General features: G+C 32.2%; 1 protein-coding gene across 1 annotated transcript in view; it reads left to right on the top strand.

The window, feature by feature from the left end:
• The first annotated feature begins 4,125 nt into the window (after nucleotides 1–4,125).
• LOC117327037 (four-jointed box protein 1-like) overlaps nucleotides 4,126–20,412 on the top strand; it is a 34,392-nt gene continuing 18,105 nt past the window's right edge. Inside the window, exon 1 of the mRNA XM_033883860.1 lies at nucleotides 4,126–4,484. The gene's annotated coding sequence lies outside the window, so the exon portion shown is untranslated. The remainder of the gene's footprint in view (nucleotides 4,485–20,412) is intronic.

Raw genomic sequence — 20,412 nt, 5'->3', positions numbered from 1 at the left:
CAGTACTTATCCGATTTCTTATTCATGGCGTAATTTTCTCTAAGAAAATATGTATTTTGTAGTTTTTAATTTCATCATCATGGAAATAAACATATATACATATTGAACTTTTTTGTGATTATGTTAAATTATGACTAGCCAAACCTCACTTTTGAAGCTTCTAATAATAAATAGCACATGGTTTAATCACCCATTGTGCATTGAACAATTAAGCCCTTCAACTTTCCCCCATACAAGGTATACAAAATGTAACCTGCTCAGAAACTATTCTGACATGACAACTACAGTATTAAGGAAATTATAAAATGGCTATTTAATAATAAAGCAGATTGTTGATTTTGAAAGGAATAAATATTTCATCTTGACATTGCATACCAACGGACATGGGAACATATTCAATCCATCTGTCATCGAAAATGTGGACATGGAAGAATTTCATTTTCCCATAACCATTATATAATACTTAAATTACACTAGTCCAAGTTAAGCATTAATATATAATGGTTTTGTTCCATAAACACTACGTGAATTGATTGGAAGGATCGTAAACTTCCTACAATTGTTAGAAGATGTGTAAAGAAAACCCGTACCTGCGTGCGGAGGAAAACAGGTCTGATTGGACCAAACAAAAATATTTGTCCAGGAACAAGTGCCTCTGAGAAGGGATATTTATTTTACTTGATATCTAACTTAAACACAGGAGGAAAATATAAATAAATCAAAGAAAACGTACATATCTATTACTTTAAGAAACATTTTTATTTTTTTATTTTGTATATTTGAATTGTATTTCAAATAGAAGTTATCAATCTTACTGAAACCACAGGCGTCTGTTTCTGATTAGTATTTGTAGAAAAAAATATTAACCCCCTACTCTTACTATATCAACAAGGTGTAGGAGTAGGGGACTAATATTTGATTATTGATACTAACAGGAAGCAGACGCCTGTGCTAATAACACGGTACATGTATATACATAAGGTATGAATTTATGAGAACTTGTTGGATGTAAAAACACTAGTCTAGTCTCCTGCTAGTCGCTTAATTAGCTCAAATTTAACAAAAACTATATTCAAAATTGTACATTTGATACCTTATAAGTGTTTCGTCAGAAAATGATAAAATATAATAAGATGATTTTAAAACTACATTAACAATTCATGGATAGGCATGCATCAATGATTAAAGGATGTTATTGATTAGCAAATGCACATGCATCTAATTAAGTATAATTAGACATGTTGCTGACTGTATAAGTTCGTAAAAGTATTACTGAAATTAACAGTCTACCACATTAAAAGTAATAAGATACATCATTAGATTGATGCACGTGCTGTGTGTGTCACTTATTTGTTATCAAGTAATCAATGAAGGAGACAATACGTCAAATCTATCATAAAACAAAAGATGCATTGTTATGTCATACATTTTACATAATTATACAAAATGAAATTTTAAGCGCATTAATTTGCTACTTTTGACATGTATCAAAGTGAACTGTTCGATCGATTAAATCTTGTTTAAATATTAGTCTGTTCATCCCATTGCATAACAGCTAGATACAATATGAGGATTCCCTCTTTTCTTCTGTTTTACGCTGAATCACTAAGGTGTCATCGTTGAAGGCCAGTTTAAGCCAACAGTGATGTATCCTATTTTACAATAGGGACTACTGTTCTTCTGTATCATTTGATGGCTTCATTGTTCATAACTAAATCTGCCATTTTACATATTTAATTACTTTGTTGCATTTTTCTTTCTTTCTAGAGTGTTACAGTTCAACATTTTACAGTTTTTTTTATTTCGTAACTGAATATGCAAATTTCAAACCAAAACATAGTCAATGTTATTTGTGTGCCATTAAGATTATATTCGTTTTTATTGTAATTCCCATTAGCGATACGATAGTGCATATCTGTGTTGATGAGCAGTTAAGAATGTGATATTGTTTTTATGAAACAATTGATATTGCATATTTATGTCTAAAAACTTCGGCTTTTTTTTTGTTTGGGTGTAGTTTTAATGACATTCTTTCGGCAAGGCTAGTCTACAATTTGACATCTAGGTAAAATGTATCAATGACTTTACCCAAAATTTGTCCTTTTTTCAAGTCGCAATCTCTGCGAATAACTTTTATAAGTTGATGAGAACGAAATACTTTTAATTAGTAAATCTTATTCATGTTTAATTTCAAGAATTATATCAAAATCTAACATCTTCATCCATATTTCAAGAGAGAAAAAAGAACATCAGTGGGCGAAGGATATCAAGTAGTAAAATGATTTAAAACAAAATTACCTCCTGAAACTTCAACTTCAACTGACTAAACCATGTGGGTTTGTCAGCAACAAATGTTTAATGTACAACGTTTGTTTGTCATAAATAGTGCGTTGGGATGTATATGAAATAATAAAAATCAGATGAACACTTCCGATGTATCCGTCTCGTGGGTATTGATTAGCATGAACTGAAAACAAAAGTTAAAATGAACTATATAATATACCGGGGAATTTATCATTTTCTGGTATGATTGAAGTTTTTTTATCTGTTTTAAATCCTGGTGACAGTTTTATTCTTGAATTGATGACGAGCATCTTCATTTGTTCTATGGGGGATGCTTGTACCATTATCCGGATAACCTGATTCCGCTTCCAGATTTGATATACACTATGCGTTTCCTGTTTTTATTGTTTCTCGTGTAGAATTTCTTCTTCGATTTCAATCACTTTAATTATTTGTTTTGATTTGATGATCTATTTTTTATTGCTTAATTATGGAATGCCGTGCAGATAAATCGGTCACCTTTTCTTAAAGAACATTGAAAAAATAGAATGTGTAAGATTCCAAAACTTTCTTCTTTTGTTTTATATTTTTACCATAGCATTTTTCAAAATCATTTTATAAGATTATGTCTGCAGTGAGGAAAAAGCTCAACTCAACAAACAACTTTGATAACAAAACAAAATCATAGCATTAAAGCGATTCAAAGCACATGTTACTATCAGTATTTACTCAACACACTGACTATATGGAATTCGTATATAACAAATGTGTGTGTTTATCAGATATCTTGATGGCTCCTCATTCCTGATAGAATACGTCACTTGATACAACAATTCAGTATGGTTTGGCGTGTTAGTAGTTTATGTATAAGAGAGAAGTTCTGTTTCGGTTAAAATGTATTTTGGTACATCAATCATAATTGGCTGACTTGTCCGAAACCATTTTCAAATACAAATATTATAATTTTAATGTGCATTTGCAATAAAGTATCTAAGTGAAAAAACCAATTGAAATTCTCATATATTCATGCAGCAAAACCGTCGTTACTTCGTATCATAAACATTTATCATTTATTATACATGTAAGACAATTTATCAAGCATAGACATTTATAACTTTGACTTAAAGTGTTTTTAGTATATGAAAAAAATCGCCATTTAAGTTACATTATGTCCCAGTAATTTCATATTGTGTGTGTAAATGGTGAGAAAAACAGCTACTTTCACGCAATATAAAAACAACTTAATTTGCAGCATAATACCTTAATCCGTTTGTGTCATAAAAGCGAGTTTTATTATGTAACTTGTTGTAAACATAATTGGAAATAAGTATATACACACCATCACGTTGTTATTCAAACTGAATGAAAGTGAACAAACTGTTTGAGTTCTTAAACGCTTTCAGAGTAGGCATGCACATAATTCAGATTGTTTGAAGAAAATATCAACTCTACTGCAATGTTGTGGAGAAATAAACACGTAAATTACACTTCATGTACTTAGCTAAATACATCAATGACAACAATGCAAACACTGCTTACAAACGTCTGTGGTTTAAAGAAACATCGTTAGGTCTGTTATAGAAAGTTTAATAGAAGTCTTCACAAGATGTCCAACAGGAGAAAATTAAATTGCAATTTCATACTAAGATCCAGGAGGACAAATCAACGAATGCATGTATAGGCATCAATCATAGCCAGTGAATACTAAAGGGGCGACACAGGCGAATTAAACAACCTCTAGGAATGGTTGGCCTAATGCGTCTGATCAAACTATTGAATGACAATCTATTCACCGGAGAAGAATGATGATACATTCTCTATAAGTCCGTGGACCCTGATAGTCATGGGCTAGGTCGGACAACGACGGCCATTGTGAGCCAGGCAACGTATTGAGACAGGTGAACGGCTACAGGTGTGGAGTCCCCTGTTTATACCACTGATCGATACAGGTATATATTTTACCTGAGCACTACCTGTAGACGGATATACCTGCCAGGTAAGACTGTCAGTCGCTCAGTTTATACGGGACTGGTACTTGGGGAACTTATTACTGATGTAGAGGAGGTGGAGTAATCGTGTTGTTGTTTACATGTGTCGGAAAGGGATACTTCACACTAGCTGTCGTACTCAACTTACTAACAGTGACTAGAACACTCCACGTGTTTAATCAACATCCATACTGTGTACATATCCATTGGAAGGTAAGTGGCTCGGTGTTTGGATTTACAGTAATACAGTTGGCAATCACTTGACAGTTTCCGATTTATTTGATTAGGAGAAGAAATTCTTATTAAGAATATGAAAATATGTTTAAGGACATGTTAACGCCACTAGAAATTCTTTAATTATATTTGAAAGTCTACTTGTTACATATCTGTGATATTTATGACAGCGACCATTGAATATCAACGGTATTTTTTCTAATATTGTATCTAGCCGCTAATGGATTCATATCCGGTGATTAAAACTCATTAACATTTTTATAACGGATATCTTTAAAATGAATTAACTCTATAACAAGCTACATTTAAAATCTTACATAAGATGTTTAAAATATTTTGACTGGAATTCGTATGCATACTTATTCCTTGTCGTCATTCATATTTCCCATCAAGTATATATACATCAAACGAATCGGGTCATACATATCATTGGATTATTATGTATTCGTATGAAAGGTTTATGATCTTAGCCTTTTTACGTATATATTTTGACCATCAAAGCCTTCTTCCGGTCCGTATACACCTGTGACAGATTCGTCATAAAACGTCAGTTTTACCTCCCACTAAACACAGTTTGGTATACACATCTGTCTGGAACAAAGGCTTTTATTTGTACTCCATTCATTATCTTCTTTCCTAGTTAGTTACCGTCATTAAGTACAATGCTTTGTCCCGATACATGTTCTAACCACATAGCCTTATCACATCGCGGGTGTTTAAAAGGAAACAATAACATTGTGTTTAATCACAAACGTAATGTTACAAATATTTAACAAGGAGAGAGAAAAAAGTGTCGGTAGAGGCTTTTTCATGTGTAGGCACAATTGTCATATATGGACTTCACAATGTGTCTACCTGTTAAATGAAGTGGTTTTAAAAATAAACTTACTGATACATAAGGCGTTACATTGACAAAATGGCATGCCATTGTTTGGATGCATCTGATGTTATCGGTATGGTAAAATCTGTCTATGCATATCCTTGCTGTATGGGGTATAATATAAATGGAAATCTTTGTTCAAATCAACAAACATCCTGCTTCATTTTACAAAATAGAGATAAATATTAAAATAGCAGGCCATTTAAAATGTGATTGTAATGTTCCTCCTCACAATTTCCTCTACCGGAGACAGTTATCAGTGAATTTGATGACAGCTGAATTTGTGTAGTCAGAGTAAAGTTATCTGAAGAGATAACACGAATCTCGAGATATTTAAACAGCTTACAAACTGCTAGTGATTAAACAGGTTTTTATTATTAACATATTCTATGTATCATCATTTTTATTAAGGGTTTTCAAGATCTTGCTTGATTATCTGTAAGTTATGAAAAGCAAAATGCTGGTGGTAATGCTTCCTTTAGTCAAAATATTTAATGTATGTGCACACCTGTATATATGTAACAGAAAATTACATCTTCGCATTTGATGAACGTACGGTACTTATTCTTAATAGGGACATCATTTTAATACCACTTACGTAATAGATGCAGTCTATGTATGATAATAATTACAAAACTACACAATACAGTCTCGCCACTGATTCTAGCGACCAAAAGTTCTGAAAATCTAGATACATATTAGACCAAATACGTCTTACGTTTAAGTAAGGAAGATTTCTGAATAAGAAAATTTACTCCTCAAGAAAAATGTTTGCAATTTCTCAAACCTCACAGGACTTTGCTTAAATTCTCCGCTTAAAAGGAGTTTCTTTGAAGATTACTTTTTTATGTTAACCTGTATCCCTCCATGTTGCCAGTGAGGTTAATGTTATGTCCCCACTTCCTTGTCGGATCTGAGCCAGTGGTTGTGATGCATTGAGATACATAGGACGAGCAGATAGGTCCCCCATCCTACTAGGTCACCACTCCATCAAACTGTACAGGTCAGAAGCCAAGTGTAGACGCACGTCCAATAAACATATGCCTCATTACCCTTACTATTTGTATTGTATATCTAGTGTATGTGACAGGGACTCCTTTCTGCAGCTTATTTTAGCATCCCTTTAGGACAAAATACGATTTATATAATTTCAATGACAGTATTATTCAAGTTACTCTTAACAATATGAAGTAAATAAAGAGACTTAAGATACAGTCATTCACAACATATTGATAATCATAATATCAAATGATTAATATAATATGTTTGATTTATTCTTTTTGCTGTTTTAGTTTACACGAAAAATATATTCAGCACAAAATTACAAAGTTGTATTCGGTTTAAAGCTATAATTCATTGTCTGTCCTCATTAGGACAATGGTATACATATGTTTCAAATCTTTTGAATCCATCACCACTGATCTTTATATAAAGGATAAAACGGTTGTACAGTGCAATAAGCATTTCAATTATTTTCGTTTTTCTTGGCTTATTGAATGTCGATTATTTTTCTGTCTTTATATCTTTAACAGTTAAAGCTTCTCTTTTCTGTTCTTGTTAGGAAACCTCTATATATGTACATGTACATTTATTTCAAATCCTTTGACCTATATCATTACCACTGATCACTATCAAATGAATACTATCGCCATACACTGCAATAAGCGTCGCAACTGTTTTTAAAGCTTATTTAATGTCACTAAATTTCTATCATAATACTTAGTGCGATGGTTCATATCTTGATAGTTGATGTAGTGGTTACATTTTTAATATTATGTATTTTCCCATTTGAATGTTAAACACGTTTGTATAGAGACCAAAGTATTGTGCTAGCACAAGGTTTCCAACGTGATAATGACTAAGATTAGTTTATCGGTTATGTTATTACTGAGAGATTTGCATGTATGACGTGTAAATGAAGGTACAATATTCCATATAAGGCGTGTAAATACTCCCCCGATTACGCCTGACAAGCGCCATATCCCTGTACCTGTTTATCAGAGCGCCCCGAAGGATGTTCCTATTGATCTGGTGTACTGTTTGCACTTCAATATACTGGTAATCCATTTATTGAAATGCTGCTTGGCATTCCCTACCATGCACAACGTCCAGCGTAGCTAAAGGATACTTTAATCAGTATAGCGTATTATATGTATGTCATTGGGTACATGTACGCCCAATTTCAATCCTTACATGCATTCAACCAGACAAAATTATACTAAACCAGATTTATATATAGACATCTACTTTTACCAAATGAAATTCGAAAAGAACTAATTAAGCTTACAACAAAAAGGGGAAAAAAAGAAAAAAAAGAATTTTACTATTTCATATCTTGTCAAGATTATGCAGTGGTAATTTTCATGTTTCTTATTTTATGCCTGTTTTGAGCTCGTGTTCATGTCGATTTTTATTTCTAATTTAATTTAAAATTAAAACCAAGCCTCAAACTCCATCGTCGCCATGGTTATATGTCCATCTTTTGTTGTATTAACCAACTACACGATATATATCATATAAGTAAAAAAAGAAAAAACTTCATTTTCATTCTACAGCAATATGAAGTAATTATCTCACATATTACATTTTATGTTGATTTTTTCTGTACAATTTAATAACTCTCTTTTCCAAACCATCTCAACGATTTATCTTTTTCTTCCTGTTCATATGTTTCTAAATAAGATGATTGGTTTTTGAAATATAAATAGATGAAATAGTTTGAATAAATAGACATTTAAAGAAAACATTATTTTCAATTCATTCCAATATGTTCCATATAATATCTATATCTATTCTCATCAGCAGAATTGGTGTCGCATGACATAAAAGCTGTCATTTCCAGGGTAGAGTCTGCGTCATCCTTAACACCATATTGGTTTAGCACAGTACGCCTAATAAATATAAAACAGCACACCTGTGAACGGTAAAGCCTGTTTATACTCATTTTCTACCCTAAATTAAATTTTCTCGTGTTTTCACGGTCCTTTTCTTCTGTCGTGTAACAAAAACATTCGTTCTTATGGTTGAACACTGCCCATAAAAAAGATGGATTCGAAACCTGTCAAACTAAATGAATATTTGTAAAAGAAATGGGTTAACGGTGTCAGTAACATATTTAATGGTTCCAGGATTTATTTAACGTTGGTCAATTATGTCACATTTCAACTATTTCATTCAATAAATAATGTTGGTAATCATTTAAGTATTGCTGTGTATCACGACATCTCAGCGTTATATATACTAGAAAAACAAATATACTACTACAAACAAGCAAATATATACTACCAGGTCACATGTAAGTATGTTAGAAACACAAATATACAACTACGGGCGGGGAGGGACATACTATTTTCTCTACACATACATTCATATTTGTAGTCAACGTTGTATGCAGCGGTTCTAATGAGGGTGGAATGTTGAGTTAAGTTAACAAATACATACTGAATGGTATAAACGCATTATGACATTGTGATGAAAAAAAAATGAAATTATGGACTTACAATTTATTACATATAAAACCATAACCCTTTGTTGTCCTCAATAACATTACGTGTTAATTTGTATTAAACATAGCATAGTGTTAACAACGTGTACCGTTAATTGCTTTCGTTCATACTGGTTTCATTCAGAGCTCCGATGGAATATAAACACATTGTAAGTCCAACATCGAGCCATCGAGTGCAAGTTTTATGTGAACTGTAAAAGACATCAATCACGACGCAGGCGAAAAAAAACTATTCCATTGTCCCAACAAAATCGAAAATGATTTGTTTAATATTCAAATTATGATATTTTGCGTTGAACTCCTACATAGGATAAGATAAAAGTCATGGTATGACCTTCTTGCGGACAAATGATACAACCTCGATTTGAATTGGTGTGGTTCTGTATGTTCGAATATAACAATAATAGTGTTGTGTTTGGCTTGTGACAATGGTAACTGTCCCCGTTATCACAGTACAATACATTTTGTTATATATCCAAGTGTCAGTTTTGTGTAGATTTCTTTTAAAAAAACTTAATGACTTGCTAAACACAATGAATATGTCAATAATGTTATTTCTACCGAAGAAGAGAAACACTTCACACTCTCCTCTCAAAGACTAGTATTTAAAAACGGATATATCATCATTTATATGAAACCGTAGAGTTGTATATTATTATAAGTGGGTAAACACATTTGATATACATATACCGTTAATGGTATGCAATCATATTAACCATAGTTATCTACCTGTATCTTTAAGCATGTGGTTTTCTGTATTGACTGTAACCTTGTATGTATAACATAGATATGATATACACCAGTCTTACATATACCATGCCACATCTGATATCTAGATTTACGTCATAGTCGGCCAGCTATCCTGTGAATTTACCCATGTAATATATTTGCAGATGCCACTATCGTATTATACACTTAGGCGTTTTTCGTTGGCTGTTATGACGTCATAATATGCACAATGACGTGAAGTCATGAACTTTGAATAGCGCAAAAATGGCTCTCACCGTTTGAATAAGTCCTCCACATTTTGATTTTTAGCCCTGTCGAAATGTACTTCTGAGTTATATTATAAAATGTATCTTAAATTTGTTTCAATTTTATAGAAGATTTTAAAGAATTGTTTCATAACATCTCGGAAGAAATGAGAACTCGTTTCAGATCCTGTATATATTAAAACACATATATTTATTGTTTATTTTTAACAACTGACAAATCTAATTAATGTAAATAAGTAATGTTTACTTTTTTATTTCATTATTTCATCAAATAAATAAGGGCGGGATTTTTATCAAGTTGATGAATAATAATATTTTCATTTACATACGCATTACGTCAGTCTGTGGTGGTTACGTCATAATCAATGTTATAATCAATCAAATTGCTACAATTATGTCACCTTGGTAACCGATTTATGTGATTAACACCTGATTGGTGTTTAGCATAGCTGTGTTGTATAGGAAGACATTTTCACCTGTGTAACTGTCACGTCATGTCCCTGTCACCTACCATCAGTATGTACTTACCTGTTGTAATTATGAATATGTGAAATAATTCATATAAATAAAGGTATTATAAATATGAGATTTCAAACTACCATAAGATTATGAAAAACGCATCTATTGCAATCATTTTTTATCCATAAAATCGTGTAAATATTTTCCTTTTTTGGTGTAACTAGTCTATACTTCAAATTATATACAACTTATACACACTAAATATACATATTGTTTAATTTATCACATTGTATTTCTTAGAAAATGAGTCTGGACTACTTTTTAAACTTGATCAATACTTGTAACCATAAAAAATTCATGGAGGAAGTTGATATTCCCTTGATATCAACATATTTATTGATTATGTCTCCTTTAAAATCAACAGAATATGACAAATCAGTAATGTGATAATTTTTAGTGTGGTCCGTTCTAATTAATGTGCTACATTTATTGATAAATAAACTCTGGAGAGAGATATAAATTCATTTTTGCCATTGCAAAATGACACTTTCATATAATTCATACTATTACATTGATAAAAACCAGACAAACATGGAAGGCAATAAAATTATTAATTAAATATCCGAATCGAGTTGATATTACAGAAAAATAAGAAAGTATCAAAGAAGGTTTTTTCATCAAAGAACTCCATGTTAAGTTTTCCACAATAGCTTCACAATTTTCCTTTGAGGCATGTGCACCATGTTGACGATTGATGTGCAGGAATAGAATATATTACTGGCTGTGGGCGCTGAATACTAAGTACTGCCTTTTCCCGATGACCGGATACCTAATTTGCATATTTATTCATATTTTCCATGAACCTATGGTGAATGACTGTGCGTTATATTAGCTTTATTGGGTTTCAAGTGGTTTTTTCCCGTTTTATTAAAAATTCAATAAATATCACATTTAATGAAAATTTCATTTTTCTTCTTTACCGGAGTGAATAATATGTTACTAGCCTCATTAGTTACATTATGTCTAGTATGTTGGATATAATTTGATAAGAGATATCATATATTAAAAAAATCCCTGCACAACACCATAAATATGGCCAACGTTATTTACGTGTGTAGTTTAATTAATCAATTGTATATTGTGGTGTAATTACAGATTTTGTCGGTACCAGGTGTAATTATATCGTGTGTACAACACTGTAATTACATTGCGAGAATGTCTGCTGACACGTGTGTGTTAAGGCTAGTTAGGTGGTAATTTATGGACGCTTGGTCCCTTTGGACAATACGTTGTAAAACCTACTTGTCCATTTGTTCGCGCATTGTCCGTCAAAATGGCAGATGACCCTTGTCCAGCCCGCAGGCACATGACAGTTTTATCGATCTCGGCTACAATTTGATCGATCTGAGGTCACAGATATGTAACATCAATGTTATATACTCATATATATTATATACAGTGATGTTATTGAAACCAGTGGAACCAAACAGTAAACAAGTATGACCTTTATAATAGTATTGCTGTGATAACAACTGTTGATTTCACAGGTTCTGTGTATAATTATTTTCTAAGAATGAAAAGCAATCACGAAAGAAGTCTTTAAAATAACTGCAAAAGTTTGAACTAGTAACAAAAACAACCGTTTGCTATACAAGCATGTCAAGGATTTCAATTCCATAAGATTATACGTGAAATCATTTTGAAAATTTTATGAGCATTTTACTAAAATAACACTTAATTATGAATCACATATTTTTATATATTATAGAAATTAATTAAGGTGTTTGTTTACCACCTTTCGTAGCATTTAGGCGGGGCTGAAACAGTTAAAATTCACTACATCATTACGTTACATTCAGTGTTTACCACAACCTATTTTATGATGGAAGTCCTCAATGGTTGCCAAGCGCCTTGTTGAAAGCCTGGCGCCACTATTTCCCCCAGCCCCAATTTTTTTTTGTAATTTACATCATATATAGTGTCTTGACAATGGTGTTTAGATACTTTGATATACTGTCTGCTTATTCTAATATCATACACAACTACATTTGTTTTGTTGGACATCTGAGGTTTGGTTGAAAAACATTTACGTATTGTGAAGAGCATCATAAATCAGATTAAGAATGTTAGATTCTGATTAACATTGAAATTGTTCTTTTGATTTTTATTATCATTGTTTGATTACATCATCTCAGAATTACAATCTTTACATAAGGTCTAAGCTATATTTTTTTTATTCCTTTCGTGACCAACCAACATTCTTAAGTATACCTAGGTAACTATATCGTGCCAATAGTATTACGTGAATTCCTGTATCTCTATGATCTTAAATCGAACACAAACCACTGATTTACCTAATGTAATATGAGGCATTACTCCCCTTTTGTACAGCTACATACCGCAAACATGAGAACAGATGGAGGTAATATAATTACTCCAGTTTTGTCTCAACCAAATAGGAGGTGGTAAAGTAAAGTACCCTTTCACGTAAATGTTCATCTGATACATATATACAGTCGAATAGTTTTATCTCAGTAGACACTCTAGATTGTTTATTTCATGTACTCCTCAGTTTTAAGACAGTCGTAGAAATATACTTTAACATAACTCTCTTAAAAATGAGATAATGTTTTTTCCAAGCATTTGCTATAAAGTTTTATTGCTTTTTTCATGTTTATTTACGTTTTGAATACAATCTAATATGTTATCTCGGTAGACATTCTGAATACAGATTATTTATTTTATTTACTCCTTAGTTTTCAAACAGTTGTAGAAATATGCTTTAACATAATTCTCTTTAAAAAGAGATAATGGCTTTTCGAAGCACTTGCTATAAAGTATTATTGATTATTTCGTGTTTATTTATGAACAGAGAAAGAGAGGGGTAGTCCAACTTCATTTTCTAAATGTTTTATGCAAGGCAGTTTATATTCGGATATATTCTTGCTTTCAGAAAGGGGAGGACTACTTCGAAAATTGGTCACACTTCTTGGACCATGGTTTCATTATAACATCTTTATGTATATGTTTATTATCAGACATGCTAGGCCTTAACTAAATATATACGTTTACTTAACAGATATATAATTTGTATATAAGTTCAGATTCCATGTGCAGAGCTTGCTTGCTTAGCCATAATTCATCGTTCTAAACCAACAATCATAATAAATGTATGGTTACAATAAAAAAGTGTTTAACTGGCGAAAGAAAAGGAATTGTTATTGGGAAATTTTAGCTTCTTTTGAAATCGTTTTATATAAAATGCTGAAATTGCTGACGAGTTTTGATTTTACTAAACATGTCTTTATTTACAAATTTACAGTATATTCTGGTGACAAAAACCGCTCCTACACAATTGTAGGCTTCCGATTTATATAATATAAGAAAATACAAACTACCGCAATTATCAATGAAAACCAAACAGTTACACAAGACAAGGGGTGGGGAGAGGGTGATGAGGTCAATGTTGGCACTATGTAAACGACAGGCTAATAAAAACCAATTCACGTATGCGCAAAGGAAAATATTTATCCACATTCTAGGTAGGTTATTGTATAAACTACTGTCATGATTACCTTCCATGAAGTTGAGCTTTTTTCCTCGTCTCGGGAAAACTAAATTGTAGTTAATATTGACATAACGTCGAAATTTCAAAACAGTATTGGAGACCCCCGGTTCAAGCAAACAATGCCTATAGAAACTTGTATTTCGACAAAAAGGCTATGCATTGTTCATCTATGCTTAGAGTCAATAAATAGTGAACGGTTACTTTTTACGAAGAAAATTAAGGTTTATTGTAAAAACATTCAATTAAATTCTATAAACCCAATCTGAAGAGTTGACATACCACAATCTGTGACCGAAAAAGCAAACGCTGATTTTACCGACCATGTCAGTGGAAGGTGTTTTATAGGCATGTTGTGTAGGTTGTATTTACATAAAAATACAGATAATTATACGGCACGTGCGACAACGATCATTACAAACAATACTCTGAAATGCAAAATACAGTTCATAATATTGAATATCATATTTGGTGCAACAGCTTTACTCTCGACCCTGATGTCTTTTGATAATAGATCTTTACGTATATACCGTATAGGTATTCAACAATGGCAATATAATTCAGTATAATATATAGGTTTGCTAATTCTCATGAAATTGAAATCAACTCAAAGTATTGCATAATTATCAAGTAAATACATCGGTATGGAATGTACCATGTATTTGCATATTAAGCTAATTAAAGATGTGTTCTCATCTGATCTACATCTTAAACTCATTTTATACAAAGTGCATTTTCATCATTAATACCATTTGTCTGATGTCAAAATACATAGTCTATGACGATATTGCTTAACGAATTTGATAAATTATATATTGTAGATGTGTGCTAGCGAACTTCCCGTCACGTTCTACAAATTAAAGTGTATAGTATGATAAATATCTGAAATGCAACCACATCCTTAAACTTGGATATCCATTTTTACATCTCAGTAAATCATAAAAGACATTATCTATATATACTTATACATTAATCTAAAGATTTGCACTTTGATTACGAGAAAGATGTTAACATTAACTCAGCCTCGACATACATCAATCTATACAATATTCAACCATACTTTAAACGAAAGCAAAACTATAAATCGGGGCTGGAATACTAAACCAGTCAGCTCTGAAACAAACTTGCTAGTCAATATGCATTTTGAGAAAGAGGTTGAGAAACCAAACTTTGATATAACGGCTGAAAGCCTGAAGATCGGGCATAATATGAACTAGACGTTTATGTGTGGCTAAAAAAAAGCCTGCAGTGTCGGTATCGACTATGACTCGAAGGTGAGGCATTCCGTGTGTTACCGTTAATCATTCTTATATATGTACATATATCGATAGCTATAACATTATCCATATTTTATACAAAATTAATGTTAACGCTATTCATCTTACCTGCTAACATATCGATTTTCTTCTTGACACGTGCACCCACTAACTATCATTATCAAGTATGTAAATACATTCATAGATTTAATAGTAGTTTAAAAATTTCGTGTATCTATTTTAAAATAATGTTCATTATGCAAAATATTGAGAACAATTACTTTATTTTGAATTGTATATAGCATCTAACTGAGAGTGTTCTACGAGTGAAGATAAAAGTGTATATATGACTGTGCAAATATTATTCTCTCATTTCTCAGATTTTTCTTAAATATTTTAATTATCCTTTACTAGAACTTGGTACTTATTATGAATAAACTGAAATCTGCTAAATCTTTAAGCACATTTATGTATAATAAAAACATGCAAAGTAAAAAGACAATTTCAGGAATGCAATGTACATCCTTCATTAGTTTTATGAAATTGGCACTCTTTATGATATACCACAATTCTGAAAAGAAAAAGAATAAATATCGAAATATGCAACAGATTCTTAACTGGCTGTGTATTACTTGACCAAGAACAAAGGAACGTGATCTCTTTATAGCACTGTTCTTTATGAGATATATGTCAGACTGGTGCCGTTGGATTTATTTTTCTATAATAATCGTTTTCTACATATGAATTGATAATAATTCATCGTACATATAAAAGTATTAATCATTTCAGGTATGCATAATGACTTATGTGTCACTTTTAAAAACGATGACTTCAATCAGCTGAAATTATACTTCATGTGTATCACCAAAGAACAAAGATGAACATTCATATTTATTAAAAGTCAATGTGTAGATGCAAGTAAAGAAACTGGTTGGAAAACAATTAAAAACTCATATAAGTGTATTGACCTAGATATCTAGATGGTAAATAAACAGTTTGGTAAATAGGTAATGCCATGAATAACGTAGAAAGGTATATTAATTAGTAACATATATAATGCTTTTATTTCAATTAAACAATCTTTATTGGCATATTAAAAAGAGTACAATTCGATAACAAAAAAGAAGTCTTCTAAATATTGTGTTCATTAAATGGAGGCACAGACATAGAAGTCGTAATGCCGCCCTACCTGGTATATGAATGTCTTCTTGGCATGAATCATACAAATGCATATATTTTTTTAAACAATCAAGGAAACATTTGATGGTTAAGTATGACATGTAGATTATGTAGTGTATTACGAGCACTGATTATAGGATAAATATTATTTACATTACGGATAACGGTATGGTATGCAACATATTATGACGGGCAGGTGATAAAGGCCTCCGGGTATGGTATGGACAGCGGGTACCCGTGGGTCAGTCTAGGTGTCAATCATAGGTGATATATAGCTTTAGACGTGTAAAACGTTACCTGTCATCAAAACCAATTTGTTTACCTGTGGTGATAGATGGATGCAATGATGTAAACAAACCAACTTGTCTGGTATGGCATTCCACGTACAGGTGTCTAACTATGAAATATGGCCTTTCTGGAAACCTGAAATCATATATAGCAGTTTTTATCATCATTGGGTTTCAAATAAGTAAATACTGTATATCTAAAAGGTGAAATAGTTGTTGTGACTACTATGTGGATTGCTCGCTGTAATGAAGTTTGGATGTTTATTTCGATGGTGAGTATTTTTGTTATCATTGAAGTTTATTGTGATTGTTTATAAAACGTGCTTCTTCAATATTGAATAGCGGTTTTTTAAGCTCTGATATAAGATATCCTTGCGAAAAACACTGGGATGTTGGTCGTTTTTACTATGAATTATTTGAATGGCAGAAAGCACTGTATGACAGTTGTGTTCATACATTATATTTACCAAGAAAAGTCAATTTCAGAGGTAAATTACTTTAGTTCATGTCATCGATGTAATCTATTTGATTAGCATGTAATTCATTGGAAATATGTACATGTATTTCATTTTTGTAATTAAACTCTTAAAATATGTGTGAATTAGATAAGTTATGGATATATATATATTAACATATATAAACAGTTAATGAGATATAAAATCCAAGAGCTCTACGGAAAGTCTTCGCTAATTATGAATTCGCATCCCTTAAAAGATTTGATTGCAACATCATCATATAGTCATTGACTTTCAATGACTTCAAACATCAACGAGCCACAAAGAAAAGTATAACATTTTTACATTTATGTATGGCTAATTCTATAGAATCATCAATGATGAAACCAAACTCGGCGAGTGATCTCGTTAGTTGTTCTGATATTAACAGCCCCATGGATGAGTTTTAGGAATTCTCAAATAGCAGTATTGCTGTAGTGATTACTTTGAATTCGGTGCATCTTTTTTGGTAAATTTCGAAATGATTCATGTTGGGTGTAACATACATAGAAATCAACAAGTGATTGCATCATTTCAAAGTAGACTGATATGAATACTAGCATGTTATTAATGTTAATTCTTTCACATAACTCGTGTCTACTTGAAAATTGTTGTAACGCCGTATTTTGTTCAAATCTGACATCACTGGTATCATTGGACATGAAGAATGGTAGGAGGAACAGCATTTCTCAACAATTCTTATCGATCTTTCAGGACATTTCTGGGTTCTAATAAAATAGTCGTTAGCAAGAGATCAAAAATAACTAAAAAATATTAAGTCTTTATATTGTTCATCAAGCGGAAATGTTTGGGAGCAAAACGTAGATAAATCACTATTAAGTCGAAATAAGCTATAAACAGCATTTCATATTGGCTAATCCGGTTACGTGCAATGGAAGCATTGTGGTAAACTTTACGATTAAGCAGTTTGTACAAGACTATAAATTTAGTACCCTGTTCCTTTGAAATGGTGTTTTTCTCCGGCATTTCAGACCGCGGCCTAGCGAGATAATGGCCGCTATCTCCGTGGCTAGTGTTGATGTAAAGGTGTAATTTATTTACCCGCATGGTGTTATTATTCACGTGCCCTTTGACCTTTGGTTTTTATACGACCATTTAATAGTAGTGTCGGGAACACAAAATACAAAGTTGTTTGCAGATTTATATGCAAGTAGTTCTATGGAGAGAGATTAAAATTGCACCTATTCGCATAAATCTTAACAGGAAAAGTCAGTTAACGACGCGGAATTCGTCGCCTTGGCAACACGTGGGAGGGGCATCTAGACCTATTATGTTTAAATGTATATATATATATAACATGTTTGTGTGTGTTTGAACATTCTGTACCGTGTTCTGAGTTGCATTTATAAAGCTATGGATGAAACATGTTTAAGATTACTTTTTCGTGTTGGTATACCACATGGTAGTCATCTAAAATTGTATTCAATGTACATTGTGAGAGCGCTGAATCTAATTTTGTGGTGGTGTACATCAAAGAAGAAATTGAAATATGAAGATTATGGCTAATTTAAGGTTGTCAAATTCGATTGTGCGGTCACTATGAACAGTGCATTGAAGCAGGATATGTGTGAATAGGTGAAAAGCAATTTAAGCGAGACTTGTACCTTTCGTCAGGGATTCATCTTCGCTGTGAAAATGACACTCAATGGACGATTTGGGGCGATGTCATTACAGATTCATGTGTATATACTAGACTGGATATAAGCTGTTAGATGGTGATCTGCCATCGAATGTCCCCACAACTCTTCCTGTGTTCTCCTTCGACATTTTTCTTGACATGTAGTTGTGACCGCAAAGTTCACTCGACCGAACCCAAGGGTCAGCACCATCTTCTTTTTCAATGCAGAAAATCTCATAAAATATATAATTGAATTCCTCCTGTGTAGGGGCTCAACACCCACGATAGTGTATATAGAATACTGTATTTCTTCTTGGGTTTTAAATTACATTTTTTTTTTAAATCGTACAAGACTCGGGGTGAGGGTGATCATTCCGTTGTGTCTATGGTACAACGCCATTCATACTTGATTTACGCGTGGCCAATGGAGGACAGGGACACTGTATAATATTAATGAGAAGAGATCAATAGACAAATGCGATTTATGGATTATTATACAATATACATCTGACTACCATCTGGATAGGGGCAGAAACATTATTACAGTACAATTTACATTCGCTGTCAGTAGAAACAGGACCCTGTTTACAAACATTAACCCTTAGGCAAACCCTGAAACTCAATCATTCCGACGTCCTTCCAATGTCTACCAATAGCACTTTCGATATTTTGATGAATCATGCATACAATAAAACAGGCTGTATTTTTCACCCTATACAGATTTGGGTAACAAATTGACAATAAATTTATCTACGGAGGCGACTAATGTGGACCACTGAAGATTCGTGTTTCTGTGTTTACTCTTCAGAGATATCAAACAAAATCAAACATGGTCTTCCGTCCCGTTTCAACATTCTGTTTACTTCATTTTTTTCATATTTATTTATTTATCTTAATCGTGAAAACGTTGTATTAGTAAATAACAAACAAACTGTTAAACATTTCCCAGTCATTTTTCTTTACCTTAATCAAACTTTTCAATATTTATTAACACGCAATAGTGTTTGTTCTGGTTTTTATTGTAATGAAATTCGAAATTGACTGTTATCCTAAACAAACGAACCAAAATGGTCCCATATTCCATGGCTAACAATATTGTCAAATGTAAACTTCCTTAATACAAAACACTCGCCTATCTGTATCACGATCCAATCAACTTCAGAATTTTTCAAAAAATTTGCAGTTTTTGTACATTTTCCTTTATACGAAGTTAGAAATAAAAATTTCAGATTATTTATGATAATTTTGCTATAATCATGTTTGCATTTGAAAAGACATGCAAACTATCTTGCAAAAACTTTCTATTTGGATATTAAGATAAATAATTTCCGTGAATGGAGGTTTAGGTTCATATAGCGAACCCAAGTATGGGTTTTATTCGTAGGAGAAAGCAAATATGTCACATCACAGAGCTATGATCGATCCGTGTTGAATTTTAAAATCCCCCTTTCATTGATTTTTTATCACTATAAAGACACTCGCATACAAATATAAAAGAAACGACTGGCAATACACCGCTAGATAGTCCCTAATCCGTTTTACCTGGGAATGATTGTCTTTAGATATCAGGTAGTCTCCTTTTGATAAATAATCTTCTTCAAGAGCCCTTCACGGCTATTAGTCACTCCTAAAGGTCTCAAATATCAAT

Source organism: Pecten maximus, chromosome 5 (assembly GCF_902652985.1).
Source record: "Pecten maximus chromosome 5, xPecMax1.1, whole genome shotgun sequence".
Taxonomy (NCBI): Eukaryota; Metazoa; Mollusca; class Bivalvia; order Pectinida; family Pectinidae; genus Pecten; species Pecten maximus.
Note: the sequence above shows the minus strand (reverse complement) of the source record. Positions and strands in the feature narration are given on the sequence as shown.